This window comes from Camellia sinensis, chromosome 2, assembly GCF_055761805.1.
Source record: "Camellia sinensis isolate YWXY chromosome 2, ASM5576180v1, whole genome shotgun sequence".
NCBI lineage: Eukaryota > Viridiplantae > Streptophyta > Magnoliopsida > Ericales > Theaceae > Camellia > Camellia sinensis.
Window position 1 is genome coordinate 30,103,136 of NC_138962.1, and position 8,311 is coordinate 30,111,446.

Genomic DNA, 8,311 nt, shown 5'->3' on the forward strand with positions numbered 1-8,311 from the left:
TGCACCCACAAAAGCTTCTTTTTTTTTTTGTTTTTTTACCAATCTCTTTCTTTTACATCATTTAATGACTTTTACTTTAACAATTGTATAAATTTTTTTCCTAATTTAACATAATAGTAAATTTACATAAATATTTTACAATTAATGAATGATGTAATGAGATGTCGAATTATTACAACTATTATTATTCAAAAATAAAAATAAATTATTACAACTATTAAATGGAGATGATATGAACCATCCTTCAATAAGTGTACAAAATGAAAAGGCCACCACTTTTTCTTTTGTGTGTTTAGTTTCTTCTCATCACCATGGCTTCAAGCACAGCTGAAGAAATAGCCCATGATTTTTCACCATTCATTCAAGTTTACAAAGAGGGCAGAGTAGAAAGATTAATTGGCAACGATGTTGTCCCTCCTTCAATCAATCCCGACACCAGTGTCCAATCCAAAGATGTCGTAATTGATCTAGAGACTGGCTTATCTGCAAGGCTCTACATCCCCAATACCCCTAACCCACATCACAAACTTCCTCTTCTTGTCTGCTTTCATGGCGGTGGCTTATACATTGAAACCGCATTCTCTCCCATGTACCATAACTATCTTAATTCCTTCGCCATCGAAGCCCATGCGGTCATTGTCTCTGTTGAATATAGAAGACCCATCGAGCACTCTTTCGTAATCGCTTACAATGATTCTTGGGCTGCTATCCAGTGGGTTGCTTCTTACTCCTTGGTTGGAGGTAGTGAGGTATGACTAATGGAATATGTTGATTTTGATCGGGTTTTCTTTGCAGGAGATAGCGCAGGTGGTAACATAGCACACAACATGGTAATTCGGGTCGGGTCGGGTCGGATCGGGTCGGGTCGGGTCGGGTCGAGTTAGATGGGCTGGATGGTGTGAAGATTGTTGGGATTGTTTTAATCCATCTATATTTCGGAGGGAAGGACCCAATTGGATCTGAAGGTGATGACAGTGACATCATTGGGAAAACGACTACTGATAAATGTTGGAACAATCTTCTATGTAAAAATAAATAAATCAAACAAATCAAACAAAATAAAAATAAATTACTTATAAAATTTATTTTACCGAAATGTAAAAATACAAAAAGATCAAGTCGAGTGTGTAATACTCGGTCCTTAAGACAGATTTGTCCCGTTGCAGTGCTTACGGATAAATGATGTCTATCTCCTAAGATACAATGATCTTCACAAATTGTAGTAGCACTCCAAACAATTTGTACGGCAAACAAAACCTGTGTTCTAAACTCTCTAATTTCTTTCCTAAAAATTAAATATGAAGAACAATGCAACCAAAGAGCAAAACCGGAAGGAACTAAGAGAATTTTAGAGTTTTTTGGATGTTTTTCAAGATCCCAATCTGTTGGAAATGAATATGAGTTTATAGGCTTCATGACAGACCCGAACATGTTTCAAATTTGAATAAACAGATGAAAATTCAAATTAGACAGGTACAAACAGATAACTGCTGGGCAGTTTCTATATATTGGAAAACTGTTGATAGATATGAATCTGTCTGGCAGTTTTGAATCTGTTTGGGTTCCAACAGATCTGAAAAACTGTTTGGACAGTTTAATCTGTTTGGAAAAATTGGACTGGAAGAGGTAACAATAGACAGGAAATTAAATTCAAGTTTGAATTAATTTCGTTAAGAATTTTGGAAAAAAATTCAAATAAATTAATATTAGAACCGACCTGACCCACAACCCACACCCGCGCTCGACACAGCTCTGCCGGACGCGCGACGCGCGCACGCGTGTGTGGTGGTTTAGGCTAAAGTTCACATTGTTCATAACTCCTCCCTCCTACAAACTTGGGGTGCCCCTTGGGGCCCAACCCAAGTGTTGCAATCTAGAGCTTATATACATACACAACCACTCTTTAAATTTCAATGTGGGACAACCCATTTCAAGGAAACCCACATTTAATTCTTTAATTGTCCATTCTATGAACCCGAAAATGACGTCAAGTTCCCATTTACTCAAAAATGGTTTTGGCGAACCATCGTCATCATGTGACTTACGTATGGTAAAGAACATGTCACATCTTTAGACCCATCCCAAAAGACGTGTGGGACCCTCTCTATTTTGGGCTCAAATTTGGGCCCAAAATAAGCCTATAAAAACCAAAAATTCCCCACATGAATAGAATTTGACGGAAGAAAATGCAATAACATGATCTAATTATAGAGAGTACAGAAATTGGAAATATTCTGCAAATAATAGGTATCTTTTGGCTTTGAACCTTCCCTTGTGAGACATTATTGGATTTACTAGCTAACCAGTGAACATGATGTCTTGAACTATTCAGCTGTTTGTGTAAACCAAGACAATAGAACTCACATAGTATATTACCATACACAGTTTAGTTCTCACTATTGTGTTCATTTTGGCCCTGAACAACCTGGTCTTTCATAAGTGCTCTAGAGAATTGTAGCCCTTCACAAGTCTCATAGAGCTGGCCCAGTTTACACTCATATAGGTGAATCTTATGAAAATTATCCTTTCATACTCCACTAGGTGTTCGTAGATATAAGAATCATTAAAAGTATTACTTAACCTAAAACGTTGCAGATATCATTATTTCATCATAGAAATGGGTAGGAGTTTGCCTCCCTAGTGATCCTTATGAGCCATACACAACTCGGTTGTCCCTTTGAACCTAGATCTTGGGATGTCCAGTCAACTAGGTTGGGTTGCCGTAGTGGTAACTCTTATTTAATAGGCTTAAGTCACATTCCCCTTGATGAATTCTCAACTAACTCTCTTGCTAAACTTTTGGTTAGTAGATCCGCTATGTTGTCTTTAGACTTCACATATTCAATGGAAATAATTCTATTAGAGAGTAGTTGTCTCATGGTGTTATGTCGACGACGAATGTGTCGTGACTTACCGTTATAGATATGACTCTGTGCTCTACCTATTGCTGATTGACTATCACAATGTATGCAAATAGCAGGCACTAGTTTTGGCCACATTGGAATATCTTCAAGGAAGTAGCGAAGCCATTTTGCTTCTTCCCCAGCTTTATCCAAAGCTATGAATTCTAATTCCATAATAGACCTAGCTATGCAAGTCTGTTTGGAAGATTTCCAAGATACAGCCGCACCACCAAGAGTAAAAACATATCTACTGGTGGATTTTGAGTCTCTAGTATCTGATATCCAGTTTGCATCACATTATCCTTCAAGTACTGCTAGATACTATAATTTAACCCAATGTTATGAGTAAATCGGAGATATCTTAGAACCCTTATAATAGCTTTCCAGTGTTATACTCCTGGATTACTCGTATATCTACTTAATCTACTTACTGCATAAGCTATATCTGAGTGAGTGTAGTTTATCAAGTACATTAAGCTTCCAATAATTTGGGCATACTCTAATTGAGAAATATTTTCATGTACATTCTTAGAAAGAAACAAATTAACATCCACAGGTGTTCTAGCAAGATGATCATCATCTTTGTTGAATTTGTCAAGTATTTTCTCAATGTAATGAGATTGTGACAAAACATAACCTCTTGATGTTTTGGTAATTTTCATACCAAGAATTACATCAGCAATCCCCATGTCTTTCATGTCAAAATGTTTATTTAACATTTTCTTGGTAGTTTTAATCATTTCATTATTACTACCTATGATGAGCATATCATTTACATAAAGACATACAATGACATAACCTATGTCTGTGTTTTTAATATAAACATATTTGTCACACTCATTAATTTTAAATCCATTTGACATCATCGCCTTGTCAAATTTCTCATGCCATTGCTTTAGCACCCGTTTTAAACCATATAATGATTTAACCAATTTACATACTTTCTTTTCTTTTCCTAGAACGGAAAATCCTTCTAGTTGTTCCATGTAAATTTTTTCATCTAACTCGTCATTTAAGAAAGCAGTTTTCACATCCATTTGATGAATTTCTAGATTGTACAACAATGCAATGACAATTAGCATTCTAATGGATGTTATTCTGGTAACCAGTGAGTATATGTCAAAGTAATCAAGACCTTCTTTTTGTCTAAAACCTTTAACCACAAGTCTAGCCATATATTTGTCAATTGATCCATCCGTTTTCATTTTTCTTTTGAAAATCCACTTATATCCAAAAGGTTTACACCTTAGTGGTAAATCCACCAATTTCCGAGTGTGATTTTGCAAGATGGATTCGACTTCACTGTTTACAGCCTCTTTCTATAAAGGAGCTTCAAGACTGGACATAGCCTCTTTAAAAGTTAAAGGCTCATTTTCTAACAAAAATGTTAGAAAATCTAGACCAAAAGATTTTGAGGTTCTTGCATGTTTACTACGCCTAGGTTCCTCTTCTTTAATTTGATCTTGATCTTGCTCTTGTTCTTGATCATTACTAGTAATAGCATTAAAAAGTCTTTTATTATTGCTAGTCTCTTGTCCAATCTTATTCAGACACGCATGTTCAAAGAAAGACACATTCCGAGATTTAATAATAGTATTTATATGCATTTCGGAATGTTCTGACTTATGAATCAAAAATCGATATGCACTACTATTCATGGCATAACTATTGAAAGTGCAATCAATAGTTTTAGGACCTATCTTAGTCTTTTTAGGACTAGGAATAGCCACTTTAGCCAAACACCCCCACACTTTTAAGTATTTGTAGGATGGTACTCTCCCATGCCACATTTCATAAGGTATTTGATTTACTTTCTTTCGGGGTACTTTATTAAGTATATAATTAGCAGAAAGTATTGCTTCCCCCCATAAGTTCTGAGGTAATCTAGAACTTATTAACGTGGCATTCATCATTTCTTTTAAAATCCTATTTTTCCTTTCAGCAATTCTATTTTGTTGAGGTAAGTAACGAGCAGTGGTTTGATGAATTATTCCATGTTCTTTACAAAATTCACCAAAAGGTGACTCATATTCACCACCTCTATCACTTCTTAATTTCTTAATTTTCTTACCAAGTTGATTTTCAACTTCATTCTTATATTGAATGAAAGTTTTCAAAGTTTCATCCTTGATTCGAATTAAATAAATATAACTATATCTAGTATAATCATATATAAAAGTGTTAAAATACTTTTACCCACCTCTAGTTTGAAATGATTTAAAATCACAAATGTCACTATGGATTAATTCAAGTGGTTCTGCACTTCTTTCAATTGAATGAAAAGGGGTTTTGGATAATTTTGCCTCAACACAAATTTCACATTTATGATTTAAATCAATGTCAAATTTAGGTAAACATTCCATATTAATTAATCTATGCAAAGATCCATAATTAACATGTCCAAGTCTACTATGCCATAAATTTGAAGACTCAAGCAAGTAAGAAGAAGAAGTATTTTTATTAATAACAGAGCGTAAACAATCATTACATTCATTTGAAAAGGCCATTAGGCATATAACCTTTTCTTACATACACCCCGTTTTTGGTAAGTACAAACTTGTCACTTTCAAAAACTAACCTAAACCCATTTTTACTCAACAAAGATCCGGAAACAAAATTTTTGCGAATATCCGGTACATGCAGCACATTGTTGAGAGTGAGTTCATTTCCAGATGTCATCTTCAGAAAAATCTTTCCTTGTCCTTCAGCTTTGGAAGTTGAGGAGTTACCCATGAAAAGTTGTTTATCGTTGTTCACTATAGAATAAGATGTGAACATCTTTTTGTCAGCACAGATATGGCGAGTAGCACCAGTGTCCGCCCACCATTCTTTAGGATTTACGACAAGGTTTGCCTCGAAAACAACTACAGAAAAATTTATGTCATAGACACCAATTGAAATTTTGTTCACTACGGTCGTATTGGCTTGAGCAGGCTTCTTGCTCGATCTTTCTTTGCGTTTGTGTTTGCTACGGCAATCTTTGGCCCGATGTCCCTCTTTGTCATAGATATAACATTTGCCATTAAACTTGTACTTCTTAATTTCCCCTTCTTTAGAGCCTTGTGAGGAACTTTCTCTAAAAAACTTTTGTTTCTTTGCTTTTGGAGCATGTTCCACCACATTTGCCTTAGATTCCATTGGATGCTTACCAGCCCGCTTATTTGATTTACGGTTGTCCTCCTCAATCCTCAAATGCACAATCAACTCCTCTAAAGACATTTCTTTGCACTTGTGTTTGAGGTAGTTCTTGAATTCCTTCCAACCTTGTGGTAATTTTTCAATTAAGGCAGTAACTTGGAAGGATTCACTGAGAGACATGCCTTCTGCGTGAATGTTATGCAAAATGAGTTAGAGATCTTGAACTTGGCTAATCACAGTCTTAGAATCAACCATCACAAAATCTAGGAATTTGCTAACCACAAATTTATTTGAGCCAGCATCTTTTGTTTTGTACTTTTTCTCCAAAGACTCCGAAAGTTCCTTTGCCGTTTTAATAGGACTGTAAACGTTGTATAACGTATTGTCAAGTCCATTTAAGATGTAGTTCCGGCAAAGGAAATCAGCATGTTTCCAAGCATCGACCACAGCAACCACTTACTGGTCGGTTTCATCCTCTTTCAGAATAGGAGCATCCTTACGGAGAAAGCGTGCCAGGTTGAGAGTAGTAAGATAGAACAACATTTTCTGTTGCCATCTTTTAAAATAAATTCCTAAGAACTTCTCTGGCTTTTCATCGTGATTAACTGGCACCGTCACAACAGGAGGAGAGGTTGGTGCAATTGCAGCCACCATACTAGTATTTGTTTGAGCATTAGTTTGACTAGTTTCCGTAGTCATAAATTCTAAATTATAAAACAAAAATATAATTAGAATTTTATACTATACAAAAAATTTAAACCAAAAATCACATAATTAAATTCTGTAAAAATAACAGATAATTGATGGACAGTTTCTATCTGTTGGAAAACTACTAGCAGATTTGAATCTATTCGGGTTCCAACAGATCTAGAAAAATGTTTAGAAAAATTGGACTGGAAGAGGTAACAACGGACAGGAAATTAAATTCAAGTTTGAATTAATTTCGCTAAGAATTTTGGAAAAAATTCAAATAAATTAATATTAGAACCAACCCATAACCCACACCTGCGCCTGGCATGGCTTGGCTAGAAGGCGGCGCGCGCATGTGGTGGTTTGGGCTAAAGTTTACATTGTCCATAACTCTTTTCTTCTACAAACTTGGGGTGCCCCTTGGGGCCCAACCCAAGTGTTGCAATTTAGAGCTTATATACATACACATGCTTTCTTAAAGTTTCAATGTGGGATAACCCATTTCAAGGAAACCCACATTTAATTTTTTAATTGTTCATTCCACGAACCCGAAAACAACGCCAAGTTCCCATTCACACATAAATGGTATCGACGAACCGTCTTCACCGTGTAACTTACCATACAACAAGGAACACGCCATCTCTTTGGACCCACCCCAAAAGACATGTGGAACACTTTCTATTTTGGGCTCAAAGTTGGCCCAAAATAAGCCTATAAAAACCAAATTTTCCAACAATAAATTCTGGCTCTTTGTGTATCCATCGTCTAGCAGGTTTGATGACCTGTTATTCAACCTGGTTGTGGATCCGAAGTTCTCGAGTGTGGTTTGTGACAAGGTGTTGGTATGTGTAGCTGAGAAAGATTTTTTTAAAGATAAGGGTCGGTATTACAAGGAGGAGTTGGGGAGGAGCGGATGGGGAGGGGTGGTGGAGATTATGGAGGTTGTAGGAGAGGACCATGTGTTCCACTTGATTAAACCGACTTGTGAAAATGTTGTGGCTATGCTCAAACGAGTGGCTTGTTTCTTGAATGAGAACAATGCCAAGTTCTTTGTGTTGTGTATTGTTCTGTTTTTTTAATGTAATGTTGTTGCATCTATCAAATGCGCAGCTTTCTTCCAACATTTGTTTGTTTGTTTGTTTTTCTATTTGTTTGTTTTTTTTTTTGCTAGGTGCAACATTTGATTATATAATGAATAAATCAATTTACAGTTCTCTTACTGCATGCATTATTTGCTAGTACCTTCTTCTTGTGTAACTCAAGTTACCTCAGGTACCTTTCGAATCTTTTTTAAGTTCTCAAATAAGGGTAATTATTCAATAATTTTGGAATATAGACACATGGCATTCTATAGTATTATGATTGGTGGAAAAGGTGGGTAGTTGGAGTTTGTGTTGGGTGATTGAGGAACATGAGAGGACATATTAAATAATGATTAGTTAGAGAGTACAGACACGTAATACTCTGAAAATATTTAACAATTTCCCCTCAAATAATATGTGATCATTATGACATATTGTTTTGGAGATTTGACATGTGTGAATAGTAAAAAACAAAGGATTTGCGATTCCCTTATGTTT

The 8,311-nt window shown here is 35.7% G+C and overlaps 1 pseudogene; it reads left to right on the forward strand.

Annotated features, from left to right (window-relative positions):
• The first annotated feature begins 297 nt into the window (after positions 1-297).
• Positions 298-7,915, forward strand: LOC114283690 (putative carboxylesterase 12; annotated as a pseudogene).
• Positions 7,916-8,311: the final 396 nt, after the last annotated feature.